General features: G+C 61.3%; 19 non-coding genes across 19 annotated transcripts; all 19 read right to left on the bottom strand.

Moving 5' to 3' along the window:
- Positions 1–507: 507 nt before the first annotated feature.
- LOC138660390 (U1 spliceosomal RNA) lies at positions 508–674 on the bottom strand. The gene has a single exon (XR_011317838.1). It is a non-coding gene; the product is annotated as a U1 spliceosomal RNA (small nuclear RNA).
- An 813-nt stretch (positions 675–1,487) lies between these two features.
- On the bottom strand, positions 1,488–1,651 carry LOC138660270 (U1 spliceosomal RNA). The gene has a single exon (XR_011317735.1). It is a non-coding gene; the product is annotated as a U1 spliceosomal RNA (small nuclear RNA).
- An 814-nt stretch (positions 1,652–2,465) lies between these two features.
- On the bottom strand, positions 2,466–2,629 carry LOC138660271 (U1 spliceosomal RNA). The gene has a single exon (XR_011317736.1). It is a non-coding gene; the product is annotated as a U1 spliceosomal RNA (small nuclear RNA).
- Positions 2,630–3,443: 814 nt separating this feature from the next.
- On the bottom strand, positions 3,444–3,607 carry LOC138660021 (U1 spliceosomal RNA). Its single transcript, XR_011317522.1, has one exon. It is a non-coding gene; the product is annotated as a U1 spliceosomal RNA (small nuclear RNA).
- An 814-nt stretch (positions 3,608–4,421) lies between these two features.
- On the bottom strand, positions 4,422–4,585 carry LOC138660272 (U1 spliceosomal RNA). The gene has a single exon (XR_011317737.1). It is a non-coding gene; the product is annotated as a U1 spliceosomal RNA (small nuclear RNA).
- Positions 4,586–5,399: 814 nt separating this feature from the next.
- On the bottom strand, positions 5,400–5,563 carry LOC138660274 (U1 spliceosomal RNA). The gene has a single exon (XR_011317738.1). It is a non-coding gene; the product is annotated as a U1 spliceosomal RNA (small nuclear RNA).
- An 814-nt stretch (positions 5,564–6,377) lies between these two features.
- Positions 6,378–6,541, bottom strand: LOC138660385 (U1 spliceosomal RNA). The gene has a single exon (XR_011317834.1). It is a non-coding gene; the product is annotated as a U1 spliceosomal RNA (small nuclear RNA).
- Positions 6,542–7,676: 1,135 nt separating this feature from the next.
- On the bottom strand, positions 7,677–7,840 carry LOC138660275 (U1 spliceosomal RNA). The gene has a single exon (XR_011317739.1). It is a non-coding gene; the product is annotated as a U1 spliceosomal RNA (small nuclear RNA).
- Positions 7,841–8,654: 814 nt separating this feature from the next.
- On the bottom strand, positions 8,655–8,818 carry LOC138660276 (U1 spliceosomal RNA). Its single transcript, XR_011317740.1, has one exon. It is a non-coding gene; the product is annotated as a U1 spliceosomal RNA (small nuclear RNA).
- Positions 8,819–9,632: 814 nt separating this feature from the next.
- On the bottom strand, positions 9,633–9,796 carry LOC138660277 (U1 spliceosomal RNA). Its single transcript, XR_011317741.1, has one exon. It is a non-coding gene; the product is annotated as a U1 spliceosomal RNA (small nuclear RNA).
- Positions 9,797–10,610: 814 nt separating this feature from the next.
- On the bottom strand, positions 10,611–10,774 carry LOC138660278 (U1 spliceosomal RNA). Its single transcript, XR_011317742.1, has one exon. It is a non-coding gene; the product is annotated as a U1 spliceosomal RNA (small nuclear RNA).
- An 814-nt stretch (positions 10,775–11,588) lies between these two features.
- On the bottom strand, positions 11,589–11,752 carry LOC138660279 (U1 spliceosomal RNA). Its single transcript, XR_011317743.1, has one exon. It is a non-coding gene; the product is annotated as a U1 spliceosomal RNA (small nuclear RNA).
- Positions 11,753–12,565: 813 nt separating this feature from the next.
- On the bottom strand, positions 12,566–12,729 carry LOC138660280 (U1 spliceosomal RNA). The gene has a single exon (XR_011317744.1). It is a non-coding gene; the product is annotated as a U1 spliceosomal RNA (small nuclear RNA).
- An 813-nt stretch (positions 12,730–13,542) lies between these two features.
- LOC138660281 (U1 spliceosomal RNA) lies at positions 13,543–13,706 on the bottom strand. The gene has a single exon (XR_011317745.1). It is a non-coding gene; the product is annotated as a U1 spliceosomal RNA (small nuclear RNA).
- An 813-nt stretch (positions 13,707–14,519) lies between these two features.
- Positions 14,520–14,683, bottom strand: LOC138660282 (U1 spliceosomal RNA). The gene has a single exon (XR_011317746.1). It is a non-coding gene; the product is annotated as a U1 spliceosomal RNA (small nuclear RNA).
- An 813-nt stretch (positions 14,684–15,496) lies between these two features.
- On the bottom strand, positions 15,497–15,660 carry LOC138660283 (U1 spliceosomal RNA). The gene has a single exon (XR_011317747.1). It is a non-coding gene; the product is annotated as a U1 spliceosomal RNA (small nuclear RNA).
- Positions 15,661–16,473: 813 nt separating this feature from the next.
- On the bottom strand, positions 16,474–16,637 carry LOC138660286 (U1 spliceosomal RNA). Its single transcript, XR_011317748.1, has one exon. It is a non-coding gene; the product is annotated as a U1 spliceosomal RNA (small nuclear RNA).
- Positions 16,638–17,450: 813 nt separating this feature from the next.
- LOC138660287 (U1 spliceosomal RNA) lies at positions 17,451–17,614 on the bottom strand. The gene has a single exon (XR_011317749.1). It is a non-coding gene; the product is annotated as a U1 spliceosomal RNA (small nuclear RNA).
- Positions 17,615–18,427: 813 nt separating this feature from the next.
- LOC138660288 (U1 spliceosomal RNA) lies at positions 18,428–18,591 on the bottom strand. The gene has a single exon (XR_011317750.1). It is a non-coding gene; the product is annotated as a U1 spliceosomal RNA (small nuclear RNA).
- Positions 18,592–18,847: the final 256 nt, after the last annotated feature.

Genomic DNA, 18,847 nt, shown 5'->3' on the forward strand with positions numbered 1-18,847 from the left:
TAGACAGCTCGAGCTCCAGCTGCCGGCACCCTCTCATGACTCACTCATCTCCGCTCAAGAGGATGCACGCTGGAGGAGGCTCAAGGGCAGGAGGACCAAACCGCAGATAGCTGCGCACCAGCGGCCCACTCACAGCTCCAGCTCCAGCCCCAAGGCTGTGAGATGGGGATGCTGCAGGTGCCCTCCCGCGAGCATGCCCGCCTGCACCTGCAGACAAGCAGAGCAAGCCATGTCGTCACCAAGTCAACGAGATGCAAGCGACTTGCTCAATCCCCACCAGCCGGGGGTGGGGGGGTCAAAAAGGGCCAAAGTGTCGAGCAAAGGCAACAACCTCAAACCAACCAAGAAACAATAAACAAAGCATAGCAGCGACACAGGGAAGGTGGCATCCTTCCCCCACAAGGGGGAGCCAAAGGCCACGTCTGCCCGCTGCTTGGAGCTTTTCTCCAAAGCATCGCTTCGGCTCAGCAGAGCATCTTTTGTGTTCTGTCTTTGACCATAGGAAATCAGGGGAAAGCGCGAACGCAGTCCCCCACTACCACAAATTATGCAGTCGAGTTTCCCGCATTTGGGGAAATCGCAGGGGTCAGCACACCCGGAGTGCAATGGATGAGCCTCACCCTGGGAGAACCACCTTAGTGATCATGGTATCCTTACCCCTGCCAGGTAAGTATGAGTTGGGGCCCGCCGGCCCGACGAGCGCCCCTCCGACGCAGCTCCCCAACATCGCGGAGTCTCGTGCCCGAAAGGGAGGGGGTGGGGGGTGGCGTTCGGCACAGACCGCACGGAGGCTCCTCGAGTGGGAGGCGCCGGTCGCTCCCGACGCGGCTGACGCCCACTCCGACCCCCCACAGGGCAGGCCGAGCTCAAGTCAAAAGCCGCCCAAGATGCACAGCAGCAGCCTGAGTCATTTGCATATAGGAGCCTCGGCTCCGCCCCAGCCTCGCGTCACGTTGCTGCGCTGGCCTGAGAACATGCTGTAGACAGCTCGAGCTCCAGCTGCCGGCACCCTCTCATGACTCACTCATCTCCGCTCAAGAGGATGCACGCTGGAGGAGGCTCAAGGGCAGGAGGAGCAAACCGCAGATAGCTGCGCACCAGCGGCCCACTCACAGCTCCAGCTCCAGCCCCAAGGCTGTGAGATGGGGATGCTGCAGGTGCCCTCCCGCGAGCATGCCCGCCTGCACCTGCAGACAAGCAGAGCAAGCCATGTCGTCACCAAGTCAACGAGATGCAAGCGACTTGCTCAATCCCCACCAGCCGGGGGTGGGGGGGTCAAAAAGGGCCAAAGTGTCGAGCAAAGGCAACAACCTCAAACCAACCAAGAAACAATAAACAAAGCATAGCAGCGACACTGGGAAGGTGGCATCCTTCCCCCACAAGGGGGAGCCAAAGGCCACGTCTGCCCGCTGCTTGGAGCTTTTCTCCAAAGCATCGCTTCGGCTCAGCAGAGCATCTTTTGTGTTCTGTCTTTGACCATAGGAAATCAGGGGAAAGCGCGAACGCAGTCCCCCACTACCACAAATTATGCAGTCGAGTTTCCCGCATTTGGGGAAATCGCAGGGGTCAGCACACCCGGAGTGCAATGGATGAGCCTCACCCTGGGAGAACCACCTTAGTGATCATGGTATCTCCCCTGCCAGGTAAGTATGAGTTGGGGCCCGCCGGCCCGACGAGCGCCCCTCCGACGCAGCTCCCCAACATCGCGGAGTCTCGTGCCCGAAAGGGAGGGGGTGGGGGGGTGGCGTTCGGCACAGACCGCACGGAGGCTCCTCGAGTGGGAGGCGCCGGTCGCTCCCGACGCGGCTGACGCCCACTCCGACCCCCCACAGGGCAGGCCGAGCTCAAGTCAAAAGCCGCCCAAGATGCACAGCAGCAGCCTGAGTCATTTGCATATAGGAGCCTCGGCTCCGCCCCAGCCTCGCGTCACGTTGCTGCGCTGGCCTGAGAACATGCTGTAGACAGCTCGAGCTCCAGCTGCCGGCACCCTCTCATGACTCACTCATCTCCGCTCAAGAGGATGCACGCTGGAGGAGGCTCAAGGGCAGGAGGAGCAAACCGCAGATAGCTGCGCACCAGCGGCCCACTCACAGCTCCAGCTCCAGCCCCAAGGCTGTGAGATGGGGATGCTGCAGGTGCCCTCCCGCGAGCATGCCCGCCTGCACCTGCAGACAAGCAGAGCAAGCCATGTCGTCACCAAGTCAACGAGATGCAAGCGACTTGCTCAATCCCCACCAGCCGGGGGTGGGGGGGTCAAAAAGGGCCAAAGTGTCGAGCAAAGGCAACAACCTCAAACCAACCAAGAAACAATAAACAAAGCATAGCAGCGACACAGGGAAGGTGGCATCCTTCCCCCACAAGGGGGAGCCAAAGGCCACGTCTGCCCGCTGCTTGGAGCTTTTCTCCAAAGCATCGCTTCGGCTCAGCAGAGCATCTTTTGTGTTCTGTCTTTGACCATAGGAAATCAGGGGAAAGCGCGAACGCAGTCCCCCACTACCACAAATTATGCAGTCGAGTTTCCCGCATTTGGGGAAATCGCAGGGGTCAGCACACCCGGAGTGCAATGGATGAGCCTCACCCTGGGAGAACCACCTTAGTGATCATGGTATCTCCCCTGCCAGGTAAGTATGAGTTGGGGCCCGCCGGCCCGACGAGCGCCCCTCCGACGCAGCTCCCCAACATCGCGGAGTCTCGTGCCCGAAAGGGAGGGGGTGGGGGGGTGGCGTTCGGCACAGACCGCACGGAGGCTCCTCGAGTGGGAGGCGCCGGTCGCTCCCGACGCGGCTGACGCCCACTCCGACCCCCCACAGGGCAGGCCGAGCTCAAGTCAAAAGCCGCCCAAGATGCACAGCAGCAGCCTGAGTCATTTGCATATAGGAGCCTCGGCTCCGCCCCAGCCTCGCGTCACGTTGCTGCGCTGGCCTGAGAACATGCTGTAGACAGCTCGAGCTCCAGCTGCCGGCACCCTCTCATGACTCACTCATCTCCGCTCAAGAGGATGCACGCTGGAGGAGGCTCAAGGGCAGGAGGAGCAAACCGCAGATAGCTGCGCACCAGCGGCCCACTCACAGCTCCAGCTCCAGCCCCAAGGCTGTGAGATGGGGATGCTGCAGGTGCCCTCCCGCGAGCATGCCCGCCTGCACCTGCAGACAAGCAGAGCAAGCCATGTCGTCACCAAGTCAACGAGATGCAAGCGACTTGCTCAATCCCCACCAGCCGGGGGTGGGGGGGTCAAAAAGGGCCAAAGTGTCGAGCAAAGGCAACAACCTCAAACCAACCAAGAAACAATAAACAAAGCATAGCAGCGACACAGGGAAGGTGGCATCCTTCCCCCACAAGGGGGAGCCAAAGGCCACGTCTGCCCGCTGCTTGGAGCTTTTCTCCAAAGCATCGCTTCGGCTCAGCAGAGCATCTTTTGTGTTCTGTCTTTGACCATAGGAAATAAGGGGAAAGCGCGAACGCAGTCCCCCACTACCACAAATTATGCAGTCGAGTTTCCCGCATTTGGGGAAATCGCAGGGGTCAGCACACCCGGAGTGCAATGGATGAGCCTCACCCTGGGAGAACCACCTTAGTGATCATGGTATCTCCCCTGCCAGGTAAGTATGAGTTGGGGCCCGCCGGCCCGACGAGCGCCCCTCCGACGCAGCTCCCCAACATCGCGGAGTCTCGTGCCCGAAAGGGAGGGGGTGGGGGGGTGGCGTTCGGCACAGACCGCACGGAGGCTCCTCGAGTGGGAGGCGCCGGTCGCTCCCGACGCGGCTGACGCCCACTCCGACCCCCCACAGGGCAGGCCGAGCTCAAGTCAAAAGCCGCCCAAGATGCACAGCAGCAGCCTGAGTCATTTGCATATAGGAGCCTCGGCTCCGCCCCAGCCTCGCGTCACGTTGCTGCGCTGGCCTGAGAACATGCTGTAGACAGCTCGAGCTCCAGCTGCCGGCACCCTCTCATGACTCACTCATCTCCGCTCAAGAGGATGCACGCTGGAGGAGGCTCAAGGGCAGGAGGAGCAAACCGCAGATAGCTGCGCACCAGCGGCCCACTCACAGCTCCAGCTCCAGCCCCAAGGCTGTGAGATGGGGATGCTGCAGGTGCCCTCCCGCGAGCATGCCCGCCTGCACCTGCAGACAAGCAGAGCAAGCCATGTCGTCACCAAGTCAACGAGATGCAAGCGACTTGCTCAATCCCCACCAGCCGGGGGTGGGGGGGTCAAAAAGGGCCAAAGTGTCGAGCAAAGGCAACAACCTCAAACCAACCAAGAAACAATAAACAAAGCATAGCAGCGACACAGGGAAGGTGGCATCCTTCCCCCACAAGGGGGAGCCAAAGGCCACGTCTGCCCGCTGCTTGGAGCTTTTCTCCAAAGCATCGCTTCGGCTCAGCAGAGCATCTTTTGTGTTCTGTCTTTGACCATAGGAAATCAGGGGAAAGCGCGAACGCAGTCCCCCACTACCACAAATTATGCAGTCGAGTTTCCCGCATTTGGGGAAATCGCAGGGGTCAGCACACCCGGAGTGCAATGGATGAGCCTCACCCTGGGAGAACCACCTTAGTGATCATGGTATCTCCCCTGCCAGGTAAGTATGAGTTGGGGCCCGCCGGCCCGACGAGCGCCCCTCCGACGCAGCTCCCCAACATCGCGGAGTCTCGTGCCCGAAAGGGAGGGGGTGGGGGGGTGGCGTTCGGCACAGACCGCACGGAGGCTCCTCGAGTGGGAGGCGCCGGTCGCTCCCGACGCGGCTGACGCCCACTCCGACCCCCCACAGGGCAGGCCGAGCTCAAGTCAAAAGCCGCCCAAGATGCACAGCAGCAGCCTGAGTCATTTGCATATAGGAGCCTCGGCTCCGCCCCAGCCTCGCGTCACGTTGCTGCGCTGGCCTGAGAACATGCTGTAGACAGCTCGAGCTCCAGCTGCCGGCACCCTCTCATGACTCACTCATCTCCGCTCAAGAGGATGCACGCTGGAGGAGGCTCAAGGGCAAGAGGAGCAAACCGCAGATAGCTGCGCACCAGCGGCCCACTCACAGCTCCAGCTCCAGCCCCAAGGCTGTGAGATGGGGATGCTGCAGGTGCCCTCCCGCGAGCATGCCCGCCTGCACCTGCAGACAAGCAGAGCAAGCCATGTCGTCACCAAGTCAACGAGATGCAAGCGACTTGCTCAATCCCCACCAGCCGGGGGTGGGGGGGTCAAAAAGGGCCAAAGTGTCGAGCAAAGGCAACAACCTCAAACCAACCAAGAAACAATAAACAAAGCATAGCAGCGACACAGGGAAGGTGGCATCCTTCCCCCACAAGGGGGAGCCAAAGGCCACGTCTGCCCGCTGCTTGGAGCTTTTCTCCAAAGCATCGCTTCGGCTCAGCAGAGCATCTTTTGTGTTCTGTCTTTGACCATAGGAAATCAGGGGAAAGCGCGAACGCAGTCCCCCACTACCACAAATTATGCAGTCGAGTTTCCCGCATTTGGGGAAATCGCAGGGGTCAGCACACCCGGAGTGCAATGGATGAGCCTCACCCTGGGAGAACCACCTTAGTGATCATGGTATCTCCCCTGCCAGGTAAGTATGAGTTGGGGCCCGCCGGCCCGACGAGCGCCCCTCCGACGCAGCTCCCCAACATCGCGGAGTCTCGTGCCCGAAAGGGAGGGGGTGGGGGGGTGGCGTTCGGCACAGACCGCACGGAGGCTCCTCGAGTGGGAGGCGCCGGTCGCTCCCGACGCGGCTGACGCCCACTCCGACCCCCCACAGGGCAGGCCGAGCTCAAGTCAAAAGCCGCCCAAGATGCACAGCAGCAGCCTGAGTCATTTGCATATAGGAGCCTCGGCTCCGCCCCAGCCTCGCGTCACGTTGCTGCGCTGGCCTGAGAACATGCTGTAGACAGCTCGAGCTCCAGCTGCCGGCACCCTCTCATGACTCACTCATCTCCGCTCAAGAGGATGCACGCTGGAGGAGGCTCAAGGGCAGGAGGAGCAAACCGCAGATAGCTGCGCACCAGCGGCCCACTCACAGCTCCAGCTCCAGCCCCAAGGCTGTGAGATGGGGATGCTGCAGGTGCCCTCCCGCGAGCATGCCCGCCTGCACCTGCAGACAAGCAGAGCAAGCCATGTCGTCACCAAGTCAACGAGATGCAAGCGACTTGCTCAATCCCCACCAGCCGGGGGTGGGGGGGTCAAAAAGGGCCAAAGTGTCGAGCAAAGGCAACAACCTCAAACCAACCAAGAAACAATAAACAAAGCATAGCAGCGACACAGGGAAGGTGGCATCCTTCCCCCACAAGGGGGAGCCAAAGGCCACGTCTGCCCGCTGCTTGGAGCTTTTCTCCAAAGCATCGCTTCGGCTCAGCAGAGCATCTTTTGTGTTCTGTCTTTGACCATAGGAAATCAGGGGAAAGCGCGAACGCAGTCCCCCACTACCACAAATTATGCAGTCGAGTTTCCCGCATTTGGGGAAATCGCAGGGGTCAGCACACCCGGAGTGCAATGGATGAGCCTCACCCTGGGAGAACCACCTTAGTGATCATGGTATCTCCCCTGCCAGGTAAGGGTACGTTCACATTAGCGTTGCGCCGCTGTTGCGTCGGCGACGCAGCGGCGACGCAGCGGCGACGCGCCCCTATGTTTAACATAGGGGACGCGTGCGTTTTTTGGGTGGCGTTTTTCGCCACGTGCGTCGTTTCCGACGCTAGCGTCGGACGCAAGAAAATGCAACAAGTTGCATTTTCTGTGCGTCCGATTTTTGTCAAAAACGACGCACGCGTCGCAAAACGCGCGCGTTTTTGCGCGCGTTTGCGCGCGTTTTAACATGCGTCGCGCGTTGCGTCGCCGACGCAGGGCGGCGCAACGCTAATGTGAACGTACCCTTAGTATGAGTTGGGGCCCGCCGGCCCGACGAGCGCCCCTCCGACGCAGCTCCCCAACATCGCGGAGTCTCGTGCCCGAAAGGGAGGGGGTGGGGGGGTGGCGTTCGGCACAGACCGCACGGAGGCTCCTCGAGTGGGAGGCGCCGGTCGCTCCCGACGCGGCTGACGCCCACTCCGACCCCCCACAGGGCAGGCCGAGCTCAAGTCAAAAGCCGCCCAAGATGCACAGCAGCAGCCTGAGTCATTTGCATATAGGAGCCTCGGCTCCGCCCCAGCCTCGCGTCACGTTGCTGCGCTGGCCTGAGAACATGCTGTAGACAGCTCGAGCTCCAGCTGCCGGCACCCTCTCATGACTCACTCATCTCCGCTCAAGAGGATGCACGCTGGAGGAGGCTCAAGGGCAGGAGGAGCAAACCGCAGATAGCTGCGCACCAGCGGCCCACTCACAGCTCCAGCTCCAGCCCCAAGGCTGTGAGATGGGGATGCTGCAGGTGCCCTCCCGCGAGCATGCCCGCCTGCACCTGCAGACAAGCAGAGCAAGCCATGTCGTCACCAAGTCAACGAGATGCAAGCGACTTGCTCAATCCCCACCAGCCGGGGGTGGGGGGGTCAAAAAGGGCCAAAGTGTCGAGCAAAGGCAACAACCTCAAACCAACCAAGAAACAATAAACAAAGCATAGCAGCGACACAGGGAAGGTGGCATCCTTCCCCCACAAGGGGGAGCCAAAGGCCACGTCTGCCCGCTGCTTGGAGCTTTTCTCCAAAGCATCGCTTCGGCTCAGCAGAGCATCTTTTGTGTTCTGTCTTTGACCATAGGAAATCAGGGGAAAGCGCGAACGCAGTCCCCCACTACCACAAATTATGCAGTCGAGTTTCCCGCATTTGGGGAAATCGCAGGGGTCAGCACACCCGGAGTGCAATGGATGAGCCTCACCCTGGGAGAACCACCTTAGTGATCATGGTATCTCCCCTGCCAGGTAAGTATGAGTTGGGGCCCGCCGGCCCGACGAGCGCCCCTCCGACGCAGCTCCCCAACATCGCGGAGTCTCGTGCCCGAAAGGGAGGGGGTGGGGGGGTGGCGTTCGGCACAGACCGCACGGAGGCTCCTCGAGTGGGAGGCGCCGGTCGCTCCCGACGCGGCTGACGCCCACTCCGACCCCCCACAGGGCAGGCCGAGCTCAAGTCAAAAGCCGCCCAAGATGCACAGCAGCAGCCTGAGTCATTTGCATATAGGAGCCTCGGCTCCGCCCCAGCCTCGCGTCACGTTGCTGCGCTGGCCTGAGAACATGCTGTAGACAGCTCGAGCTCCAGCTGCCGGCACCCTCTCATGACTCACTCATCTCCGCTCAAGAGGATGCACGCTGGAGGAGGCTCAAGGGCAGGAGGAGCAAACCGCAGATAGCTGCGCACCAGCGGCCCACTCACAGCTCCAGCTCCAGCCCCAAGGCTGTGAGATGGGGATGCTGCAGGTGCCCTCCCGCGAGCATGCCCGCCTGCACCTGCAGACAAGCAGAGCAAGCCATGTCGTCACCAAGTCAACGAGATGCAAGCGACTTGCTCAATCCCCACCAGCCGGGGGTGGGGGGGTCAAAAAGGGCCAAAGTGTCGAGCAAAGGCAACAACCTCAAACCAACCAAGAAACAATAAACAAAGCATAGCAGCGACACAGGGAAGGTGGCATCCTTCCCCCACAAGGGGGAGCCAAAGGCCACGTCTGCCCGCTGCTTGGAGCTTTTCTCCAAAGCATCGCTTCGGCTCAGCAGAGCATCTTTTGTGTTCTGTCTTTGACCATAGGAAATCAGGGGAAAGCGCGAACGCAGTCCCCCACTACCACAAATTATGCAGTCGAGTTTCCCGCATTTGGGGAAATCGCAGGGGTCAGCACACCCGGAGTGCAATGGATGAGCCTCACCCTGGGAGAACCACCTTAGTGATCATGGTATCTCCCCTGCCAGGTAAGTATGAGTTGGGGCCCGCCGGCCCGACGAGCGCCCCTCCGACGCAGCTCCCCAACATCGCGGAGTCTCGTGCCCGAAAGGGAGGGGGTGGGGGGGTGGCGTTCGGCACAGACCGCACGGAGGCTCCTCGAGTGGGAGGCGCCGGTCGCTCCCGACGCGGCTGACGCCCACTCCGACCCCCCACAGGGCAGGCCGAGCTCAAGTCAAAAGCCGCCCAAGATGCACAGCAGCAGCCTGAGTCATTTGCATATAGGAGCCTCGGCTCCGCCCCAGCCTCGCGTCACGTTGCTGCGCTGGCCTGAGAACATGCTGTAGACAGCTCGAGCTCCAGCTGCCGGCACCCTCTCATGACTCACTCATCTCCGCTCAAGAGGATGCACGCTGGAGGAGGCTCAAGGGCAGGAGGAGCAAACCGCAGATAGCTGCGCACCAGCGGCCCACTCACAGCTCCAGCTCCAGCCCCAAGGCTGTGAGATGGGGATGCTGCAGGTGCCCTCCCGCGAGCATGCCCGCCTGCACCTGCAGACAAGCAGAGCAAGCCATGTCGTCACCAAGTCAACGAGATGCAAGCGACTTGCTCAATCCCCACCAGCCGGGGGTGGGGGGGTCAAAAAGGGCCAAAGTGTCGAGCAAAGGCAACAACCTCAAACCAACCAAGAAACAATAAACAAAGCATAGCAGCGACACAGGGAAGGTGGCATCCTTCCCCCACAAGGGGGAGCCAAAGGCCACGTCTGCCCGCTGCTTGGAGCTTTTCTCCAAAGCATCGCTTCGGCTCAGCAGAGCATCTTTTGTGTTCTGTCTTTGACCATAGGAAATCAGGGGAAAGCGCGAACGCAGTCCCCCACTACCACAAATTATGCAGTCGAGTTTCCCGCATTTGGGGAAATCGCAGGGGTCAGCACACCCGGAGTGCAATGGATGAGCCTCACCCTGGGAGAACCACCTTAGTGATCATGGTATCTCCCCTGCCAGGTAAGTATGAGTTGGGGCCCGCCGGCCCGACGAGCGCCCCTCCGACGCAGCTCCCCAACATCGCGGAGTCTCGTGCCCGAAAGGGAGGGGGTGGGGGGGTGGCGTTCGGCACAGACCGCACGGGGGCTCCTCGAGTGGGAGGCGCCGGTCGCTCCCGACGCGGCTGACGCCCACTCCGACCCCCCACAGGGCAGGCCGAGCTCAAGTCAAAAGCCGCCCAAGATGCACAGCAGCAGCCTGAGTCATTTGCATATAGGAGCCTCGGCTCCGCCCCAGCCTCGCGTCACGTTGCTGCGCTGGCCTGAGAACATGCTGTAGACAGCTCGAGCTCCAGCTGCCGGCACCCTCTCATGACTCACTCATCTCCGCTCAAGAGGATGCACGCTGGAGGAGGCTCAAGGGCAGGAGGAGCAAACCGCAGATAGCTGCGCACCAGCGGCCCACTCACAGCTCCAGCTCCAGCCCCAAGGCTGTGAGATGGGGATGCTGCAGGTGCCCTCCCGCGAGCATGCCCGCCTGCACCTGCAGACAAGCAGAGCAAGCCATGTCGTCACCAAGTCAACGAGATGCAAGCGACTTGCTCAATCCCCACCAGCCGGGGGTGGGGGGGTCAAAAAGGGCCAAAGTGTCGAGCAAAGGCAACAACCTCAAACCAACCAAGAAACAATAAACAAAGCATAGCAGCGACACAGGGAAGGTGGCATCCTTCCCCCACAAGGGGGAGCCAAAGGCCACGTCTGCCCGCTGCTTGGAGCTTTTCTCCAAAGCATCGCTTCGGCTCAGCAGAGCATCTTTTGTGTTCTGTCTTTGACCATAGGAAATCAGGGGAAAGCGCGAACGCAGTCCCCCACTACCACAAATTATGCAGTCGAGTTTCCCGCATTTGGGGAAATCGCAGGGGTCAGCACACCCGGAGTGCAATGGATGAGCCTCACCCTGGGAGAACCACCTTAGTGATCATGGTATCTCCCCTGCCAGGTAAGTATGAGTTGGGGCCCGCCGGCCCGACGAGCGCCCCTCCGACGCAGCTCCCCAACATCGCGGAGTCTCGTGCCCGAAAGGGAGGGGGTGGGGGGGTGGCGTTCGGCACAGACCGCACGGAGGTTCCTCGAGTGGGAGGCGCCGGTCGCTCCCGACGCGGCTGACGCCCACTCCGACCCCCCACAGGGCAGGCCGAGCTCAAGTCAAAAGCCGCCCAAGATGCACAGCAGCAGCCTGAGTCATTTGCATATAGGAGCCTCGGCTCCGCCCCAGCCTCGCGTCACGTTGCTGCGCTGGCCTGAGAACATGCTGTAGACAGCTCGAGCTCCAGCTGCCGGCACCCTCTCATGACTCACTCATCTCCGCTCAAGAGGATGCACGCTGGAGGAGGCTCAAGGGCAGGAGGAGCAAACCGCAGATAGCTGCGCACCAGCGGCCCACTCACAGCTCCAGCTCCAGCCCCAAGGCTGTGAGATGGGGATGCTGCAGGTGCCCTCCCGCGAGCATGCCCGCCTGCACCTGCAGACAAGCAGAGCAAGCCATGTCGTCACCAAGTCAACGAGATGCAAGCGACTTGCTCAATCCCCACCAGCCGGGGGTGGGGGGGTCAAAAAGGGCCAAAGTGTCGAGCAAAGGCAACAACCTCAAACCAACCAAGAAACAATAAACAAAGCATAGCAGCGACACAGGGAAGGTGGCATCCTTCCCCCACAAGGGGGAGCCAAAGGCCACGTCTGCCCGCTGCTTGGAGCTTTTCTCCAAAGCATCGCTTCGGCTCAGCAGAGCATCTTTTGTGTTCTGTCTTTGACCATAGGAAATCAGGGGAAAGCGCGAACGCAGTCCCCCACTACCACAAATTATGCAGTCGAGTTTCCCGCATTTGGGGAAATCGCAGGGGTCAGCACACCCGGAGTGCAATGGATGAGCCTCACCCTGGGAGAACCACCTTAGTGATCATGGTATCTCCCCTGCCAGGTAAGTATGAGTTGGGGCCCGCCGGCCCGACGAGCGCCCCTCCGACGCAGCTCCCCAACATCGCGGAGTCTCGTGCCCGAAAGGGAGGGGGTGGGGGGTGGCGTTCGGCACAGACCGCACGGAGGCTCCTCGAGTGGGAGGCGCCGGTCGCTCCCGACGCGGCTGACGCCCACTCCGACCCCCCACAGGGCAGGCCGAGCTCAAGTCAAAAGCCGCCCAAGATGCACAGCAGCAGCCTGAGTCATTTGCATATAGGAGCCTCGGCTCCGCCCCAGCCTCGCGTCACGTTGCTGCGCTGGCCTGAGAACATGCTGTAGACAGCTCGAGCTCCAGCTGCCGGCACCCTCTCATGACTCACTCATCTCCGCTCAAGAGGATGCACGCTGGAGGAGGCTCAAGGGCAGGAGGAGCAAACCGCAGATAGCTGCGCACCAGCGGCCCACTCACAGCTCCAGCTCCAGCCCCAAGGCTGTGAGATGGGGATGCTGCAGGTGCCCTCCCGCGAGCATGCCCGCCTGCACCTGCAGACAAGCAGAGCAAGCCATGTCGTCACCAAGTCAACGAGATGCAAGCGACTTGCTCAATCCCCACCAGCCGGGGGTGGGGGGGTCAAAAAGGGCCAAAGTGTCGAGCAAAGGCAACAACCTCAAACCAACCAAGAAACAATAAACAAAGCATAGCAGCGACACAGGGAAGGTGGCATCCTTCCCCCACAAGGGGGAGCCAAAGGCCACGTCTGCCCGCTGCTTGGAGCTTTTCTCCAAAGCATCGCTTCGGCTCAGCAGAGCATCTTTTGTGTTCTGTCTTTGACCATAGGAAATCAGGGGAAAGCGCGAACGCAGTCCCCCACTACCACAAATTATGCAGTCGAGTTTCCCGCATTTGGGGAAATCGCAGGGGTCAGCACACCCGGAGTGCAATGGATGAGCCTCACCCTGGGAGAACCACCTTAGTGATCATGGTATCTCCCCTGCCAGGTAAGTATGAGTTGGGGCCCGCCGGCCCGACGAGCGCCCCTCCGACGCAGCTCCCCAACATCGCGGAGTCTCGTGCCCGAAAGGGAGGGGGTGGCGGGTGGCGTTCGGCACAGACCGCACGGAGGCTCCTCGAGTGGGAGGCGCCGGTCGCTCCCGACGCGGCTGACGCCCACTCCGACCCCCCACAGGGCAGGCCGAGCTCAAGTCAAAAGCCGCCCAAGATGCACAGCAGCAGCCTGAGTCATTTGCATATAGGAGCCTCGGCTCCGCCCCAGCCTCGCGTCACGTTGCTGCGCTGGCCTGAGAACATGCTGTAGACAGCTCGAGCTCCAGCTGCCGGCACCCTCTCATGACTCACTCATCTCCGCTCAAGAGGATGCACGCTGGAGGAGGCTCAAGGGCAGGAGGAGCAAACCGCAGATAGCTGCGCACCAGCGGCCCACTCACAGCTCCAGCTCCAGCCCCAAGGCTGTGAGATGGGGATGCTGCAGGTGCCCTCCCGCGAGCATGCCCGCCTGCACCTGCAGACAAGCAGAGCAAGCCATGTCGTCACCAAGTCAACGAGATGCAAGCGACTTGCTCAATCCCCACCAGCCGGGGGTGGGGGGGTCAAAAAGGGCCAAAGTGTCGAGCAAAGGCAACAACCTCAAACCAACCAAGAAACAATAAACAAAGCATAGCAGCGACACAGGGAAGGTGGCATCCTTCCCCCACAAGGGGGAGCCAAAGGCCACGTCTGCCCGCTGCTTGGAGCTTTTCTCCAAAGCATCGCTTCGGCTCAGCAGAGCATCTTTTGTGTTCTGTCTTTGACCATAGGAAATCAGGGGAAAGCGCGAACGCAGTCCCCCACTACCACAAATTATGCAGTCGAGTTTCCCGCATTTGGGGAAATCGCAGGGGTCAGCACACCCGGAGTGCAATGGATGAGCCTCACCCTGGGAGAACCACCTTAGTGATCATGGTATCTCCCCTGCCAGGTAAGTATGAGTTGGGGCCCGCCGGCCCGACGAGCGCCCCTCCGACGCAGCTCCCCAACATCGCGGAGTCTCGTGCCCGAAAGGGAGGGGGTGGGGGGTGGCGTTCGGCACAGACCGCACGGAGGCTCCTCGAGTGGGAGGCGCCGGTCGCTCCCGACGCGGCTGACGCCCACTCCGACCCCCCACAGGGCAGGCCGAGCTCAAGTCAAAAGCCGCCCAAGATGCACAGCAGCAGCCTGAGTCATTTGCATATAGGAGCCTCGGCTCCGCCCCAGCCTCGCGTCACGTTGCTGCGCTGGCCTGAGAACATGCTGTAGACAGCTCGAGCTCCAGCTGCCGGCACCCTCTCATGACTCACTCATCTCCGCTCAAGAGGATGCACGCTGGAGGAGGCTCAAGGGCAGGAGGAGCAAACCGCAGATAGCTGCGCACCAGCGGCCCACTCACAGCTCCAGCTCCAGCCCCAAGGCTGTGAGATGGGGATGCTGCAGGTGCCCTCCCGCGAGCATGCCCGCCTGCACCTGCAGACAAGCAGAGCAAGCCATGTCGTCACCAAGTCAACGAGATGCAAGCGACTTGCTCAATCCCCACCAGCCGGGGGTGGGGGGGTCAAAAAGGGCCAAAGTGTCGAGCAAAGGCAACAACCTCAAACCAACCAAGAAACAATAAACAAAGCATAGCAGCGACACAGGGAAGGTGGCATCCTTCCCCCACAAGGGGGAGCCAAAGGCCACGTCTGCCCGCTGCTTGGAGCTTTTCTCCAAAGCATCGCTTCGGCTCAGCAGAGCATCTTTTGTGTTCTGTCTTTGACCATAGGAAATCAGGGGAAAGCGCGAACGCAGTCCCCCACTACCACAAATTATGCAGTCGAGTTTCCCGCATTTGGGGAAATCGCAGGGGTCAGCACACCCGGAGTGCAATGGATGAGCCTCACCCTGGGAGAACCACCTTAGTGATCATGGTATCTCCCCTGCCAGGTAAGTATGAGTTGGGGCCCGCCGGCCCGACGAGCGCCCCTCCGACGCAGCTCCCCAACATCGCGGAGTCTCGTGCCCGAAAGGGAGTGGGTGGGGGGTGGCGTTCGGCACAGACCGCACGGAGGCTCCTCGAGTGGGAGGCGCCGGTCGCTCCCGACGCGGCTGACGCCCACTCCGACCCCCCACAGGGCAGGCCGAGCTCAAGTCAAAAGCCGCCCAAGATGCACAGCAGCAGCCTGAGTCATTTGCATATAGGAGCCTCGGCTCCGCCCCAGCCTCGCGTCACGTTGCTGCGCTGGCCTGAGAACATGCTGTAGACAGCTCGAGCTCCAGCTGCCGGCACCCTCTCATGACTCACTCATCTCCGCTCAAGAGGATGCACGCTGGAGGAGGCTCAAGGGCAGGAGGAGCAAACCGCAGATAGCTGCGCACCAGCGGCCCACTCACAGCTCCAGCTCCAGCCCCAAGGCTGTGAGATGGGGATGCTGCAGGTGCCCTCCCGCGAGCATGCCCGCCTGCACCTGCAGACAAGCAGAGCAAGCCATGTCGTCACCAAGTCAACGAGATGCAAGCGACTTGCTCAATCCCCACCAGCCGGGGGTGGGGGGGTCAAAAAGGGCCAAAGTGTCGAGCAAAGGCAACAACCTCAAACCAACCAAGAAACAATAAACAAAGCATAGCAGCGACACAGGGAAGGTGGCATCCTTCCCCCACAAGGGGGAGCCAAAGGCCACGTCTGCCCGCTGCTTGGAGCTTTTCTCCAAAGCATCGCTTCGGCTCAGCAGAGCATCTTTTGTGTTCTGTCTTTGACCATAGGAAATCAGGGGAAAGCGCGAACGCAGTCCCCCACTACCACAAATTATGCAGTCGAGTTTCCCGCATTTGGGGAAATCGCAGGGGTCAGCACACCCGGAGTGCAATGGATGAGCCTCACCCTGGGAGAACCACCTTAGTGATCATGGTATCTCCCCTGCCAGGTAAGTATGAGTTGGGGCCCGCCGGCCCGACGAGCGCCCCTCCGACGCAGCTCCCCAACATCGCGGAGTCTCGTGCCCGAAAGGGAGGGGGTGGGGGGTGGCGTTCGGCACAGACCGCACGGAGGCTCCTCGAGTGGGAGGCGCCGGTCGCTCCCGACGCGGCTGACGCCCACTCCGACCCCCCACAGGGCAGGCCGAGCTCAAGTCAAAAGCCGCCCAAGATGCACAGCAGCAGCCTGAGTCATTTGCATATAGGAGCCTCGGCTCCGCCCCAGCCTCGCGTCACGTTGCTGCGCTGGCCTGAGAACATGCTGTAGACAGCTCGAGCTCCAGCTGCCGGCACCCTCTCATGACTCACTCATCTCCGCTCAAGAGGATGCACGCTGGAGGAGGCTCAAGGGCAGGAGGAGCAAACCGCAGATAGCTGCGCACCAGCGGCCCACTCACAGCTCCAGCTCCAGCCCCAAGGCTGTGAGATGGGGATGCTGCAGGTGCCCTCCCGCGAGCATGCCCGCCTGCACCTGCAGACAAGCAGAGCAAGCCATGTCGTCACCAAGTCAACGAGATGCAAGCGACTTGCTCAATCCCCACCAGCCGGGGGTGGGGGGGTCAAAAAGGGCCAAAGTGTCGAGCAAAGGCAACAACCTCAAACCAACCAAGAAACAATAAACAAAGCATAGCAGCGACACAGGGAAGGTGGCATCCTTCCCCCACAAGGGGGAGCCAAAGGCCACGTCTGCCCGCTGCTTGGAGCTTTTCTCCAAAGCATCGCTTCGGCTCAGCAGAGCATCTTTTGTGTTCTGTCTTTGACCATAGGAAATCAGGGGAAAGCGCGAACGCAGTCCCCCACTACCACAAATTATGCAGTCGAGTTTCCCGCATTTGGGGAAATCGCAGGGGTCAGCACACCCGGAGTGCAATGGATGAGCCTCACCCTGGGAGAACCACCTTAGTGATCATGGTATCTCCCCTGCCAGGTAAGTATGAGTTGGGGCCCGCCGGCCCGACGAGCGCCCCTCCGACGCAGCTCCCCAACATCGCGGAGTCTCGTGCCCGAAAGGGAGGGGGTGGGGGGTGGCGTTCGGCACAGACCGCACGGAGGCTCCTCGAGTGGGAGGCGCCGGTCGCTCCCGACGCGGCTGACGCCCACTCCGACCCCCCACAGGGCAGGCCGAGCTCAAGTCAAAAGCCGCCCAAGATGCACAGCAGCAGCCTGAGTCATTTGCATATAGGAGCCTCGGCTCCGCCCCAGCCTCGCGTCACGTTGCTGCGCTGGCCTGAGAACATGCTGTAGACAGCTCGAGCTCCAGCTGCCGGCACCCTCTCATGACTCACTCATCTCCGCTCAAGAGGATGCACGCTGGAGGAGGCTCAAGGGCAGGAGGAGCAAACCGCAGATAGCTGCGCACCAGCGGCCCACTCACAGCTCCAGCTCCAGCCCCAAGGCTGTGAGATGGGGATGCTGCAGGTGCCCTCCCGCGAGCATGCCCGCCTGCACCTGCAGACAAGCAGAGCAAGCCATGTCGTCACCAAGTCAACGAGATGCAAGCGACTTGCTCAATCCCCACCAGCCGGGGGTGGGGGGGTCAAAAAGGGCCAAAGTGTCGAGCAAAGGCAACAACCTCAAACCAACCAAGAAACAATAAACAAAGCATAGCAGCGACACAGGGAAGGTGGCATCCTTCCCCCACAAGGGGGAGCCAAAGGCCACGTCTGCCCGCTGCTTGGAGCTTTTCTCCAAAGCATCGCTTCGGCTCAGCAGAGCATCTTTTGTGTTCTGTCTTTGACCATAGGAAATCAGGGGAAAGCGCGAACGCAGTCCCCCACTACCACAAATTATGCAGTCGAGTTTCCCGCATTTGGGGAAATCGCAGGGGTCAGCACACCCGGAGTGCAATGGATGAGCCTCACCCTGGGAGAACCACCTTAGTGATCATGGTATCTCCCCTGCCAGGTAAGTATGAGTTGGGGCCCGCCGGCCCGACGAGCGCCCCTCCGACGCAGCTCCCCAACATCGCGGAGTCTCGTGCCCGAAAGGGAGGGGGTGGGGGGTGGCGTTCGGCACAGACCGCACGGAGGCTCCTCGAGTGGGAGGCGCCGGTCGCTCCCGACGCGGCTGACGCCCACTCCGACCCCCCACAGGGCAGGCCGAGCTCAAGTCAAAAGCCGCCCAAGATGCACAGCAGCAGCCTGAGTCATTTGCATATAGGAGCCTCGGCTCCGCCCCAGCCTCGCGTCACGTTGCTGCGCTGGCCTGAGAACATGCTGTAGACAGCTCGAGCTCCAGCTGCCGGCACCCTCTCATGACTCACTCATCTCCGCTCAAGAGGATGCACGCTGGAGGAGGCTCAAGGGCAGGAGGAGCAAACCGCAGATAGCTGCGCACCAGCGGCCCACTCACAGCTCCAGCTCCAGCCCCAAGGCTGTGAGATGGGGATGCTGCAGGTGCCCTCCCGCGAGCATGCCCGCCTGCACCTGCAGACAAGCAGAGCAAGCCATGTCGTCACCAAGTCAACGAGATGCAAGCGACTTGCTCAATCCCCACCAGCCGGGGGTGGGGGGGTCAAAAAGGGCCAAAGTGTCGAGCAAAGGCAACAACCTCAAACCAACCAAGAAACAATAAACAAAGCATAGCAGCGACACAGGGAAGGTGGCATCCTTCCCCCACAAGGGGGAGCCAAAGGCCACGTCTGCCCGCTGCTTGGAGCTTTTCTCCAAAGCATCGCTTCGGCTCAGCAGAGCATCTTTTGTGTTCTGTCTTTGACCATAGGAAATCAGGGGAAAGCGCGAACGCAGTCCCCCACTACCACAAATTATGCAGTCGAGTTTCCCGCATTTGGGGAAATCGCAGGGGTCAGCACACCCGGAGTGCAATGGATGAGCCTCACCCTGGGAGAACCACCTTAGTGATCATGGTATCTCCCCTGCCAGGTAAGTATGAGTTGGGGCCCGCCGGCCCGACGAGCGCCCCTCCGACGCAGCTCCCCAACATCGCGGAGTCTCGTGCCCGAAAGGGAGGGGGTGGGGGGTGGCGTTCGGCACAGACCGCACGGAGGCTCCTCGAGTGGGAGGCGCCGGTCGCTCCCGACGCGGCTGACGCCCACTCCGACCCCCCACAGGGCAGGCCGAGCTCAAGTCAAAAGCCGCCCAAGATGCACAGCAGCAGCCTGAGTCATTTGCATATAGGAGCCTCGG

Source organism: Ranitomeya imitator, chromosome 1 (genome assembly GCF_032444005.1).
Source record: "Ranitomeya imitator isolate aRanImi1 chromosome 1, aRanImi1.pri, whole genome shotgun sequence".
In the NCBI taxonomy this organism is placed as follows: domain Eukaryota; kingdom Metazoa; phylum Chordata; class Amphibia; order Anura; family Dendrobatidae; genus Ranitomeya; species Ranitomeya imitator.